The following is a 2,006-nucleotide window of genomic DNA, read 5'->3' as shown; positions in this document are numbered from 1 at the left end:
CAGCACTGGGTTGGGATGCTTTCTTAATGTACACTTACCCTTTATGTAAAACTCTGTCTTACACATATGAGTTTCTGTGAATTCGTTTCTCTAGTTTACCCAGACTAACACAGAGAGAGACCCAATCTGTGGTCTGTGCTATGTCAAAGCCTGCAGTCACTCTTGGGGAAGTGGGAGAAAGACAGTGTGTCTGGCTGGGTTGTCTAGAAAAACAAAACCAGTGACACTCATCTATATAGAAGAAAGAACTTTATATCAAGGAGTAATTGTACAAGTATATGAAGAGAGTGTTCCAGCCCAGTCCAACTCCAGTCCGTAGATCTGATGCTAGTCAGAACCCTCTCAGATGCATGTCGTGCCAGTCCAAGGAAACAGAAAGGTGAAGCAGGAAGATCACAATGCTGGTGGGTCCAGAATCACTTGGATTCAATGCCAATGGGAACATGGCAGGGCACCAACAGCTCCCAGGGTCATCAGCCCACAAGGAGCCACTGCTGGAGACAGACACAGAATATAAGCACGTAGGAAAGTGGCAGATGAGAGGGAGAGTGAAAGGTTCCCAGTGTCTCTCTTATAAAAAAAGACCACACCCTCAAGGAGGCATGAGCAGGCTGTGACCTGCACTTTCACACAGGTTCAAGTTGACATAAAATCTAACCACCACAGATGGGTCCATACAAATATGCAGGTGGTACCATTCTTAGGGGAGGGTGTGTGTGTAGGTAGGGCACAAGGTTTATCTGAGCTTGACTAAGATATTCTAGATTTTCCACAAAAATAAAATCATATATAATATATGGGTTTTTTTTTCCTTTTAGCTGTTGTTGAAAGAACTCATATTCCTTATTTATCAACTAACTCATCCAACATTTTGAATTTATGACTGTTATGAATTTATGACTATTTATGTGAGTCTGGGTTGACTAGAGAAACAAATCCATAGACATTCACTCACGTACGTATAAGAAAGTGCTTTGTATCAAAGACTAATTATATATTAAGGAAACAGCAGAGCCCAGTCCAGATCAAGTCCATAAGTCTGATATTATCCCATATGTCTGATACCAGTCCATAAATTCCTCCTTAGACTCAGGCAGCACATGCAGTGATGTGAATACAGGAAGATCACAGGTCAGTGGGTGGAAAGTCTTGTGGTCTCAGTGGTGGTGGAAGCATCTCAGCGCTGGCAGGGGTTTCCACATGGCTCCTCCACATGGCTCCTCCTCCATGGCATAGCTCCTTGTGACTTGTCAACAGGAATGTGTAGCAGCGAGAGAGTGTTTCCCGCCTCCAGCGAGGAAGAGAAGAGTTCCCAGAATCCTCAAGAGAAGGCCATGCCAACACAGAGGCATCATTGTCTATGACCTGATTGACAGGCTAGACTCCACCCCTTTGCTCAAGTTAACAGGAGATTATGTAACTTCCACAATGACAATAATAAGATTCTATTATCCAAGTAGTTTACACCTTAACAACATGCATCTGATAGTAACTGACACTGAGGTGTGAGGCAAGAGTGCTGCTGGTTTTCATGGTTAAGAACATACATCCAACTGGCTGGATCATGACTCAGAGTGCTTTGACAGTTGTGTGATGATAAAATGTGACCATGATGTAATGAGGCCATCTGGCTGTAGTCATGTAGTCATGTAGTCATCCTCCGTTTTGAGATGTGATGTGGTCATCCTCCAAGTTTCTATAATGCCAGTGTTCTCATAGCAATTTGGTCATTGGAATCTAACTGTGTTGTTAAATAGGGAATAAATGAATATACTGTACTCGGTATCACATCGGAGCTCCTGAAAACACAGGGAAGGGATGAGTCAATGAGGGTGCAGTAAAGCACCAATGAAACACAATATTCCTCTGGTTCTTTGAGGCTTCCTCACCCCCCACTATCATGACCCCAGTGCTGCCTTTATTGCGGGTTAGACCAGAGCACGTACACAGGTACATAAGAGCTCACAACACATGGAATCCAGGAACAGGAATGGGAGTAGTGATAC

The sequence above is a fragment of the Echinops telfairi genome, unplaced genomic scaffold, assembly GCF_000313985.2.
Source record: "Echinops telfairi isolate 266 unplaced genomic scaffold, ASM31398v2 ScPeMD7_655;HRSCAF=1070, whole genome shotgun sequence".
Classification (NCBI taxonomy): Eukaryota; Metazoa; Chordata; class Mammalia; order Afrosoricida; family Tenrecidae; genus Echinops; species Echinops telfairi.
Note: the sequence above shows the minus strand (reverse complement) of the source record.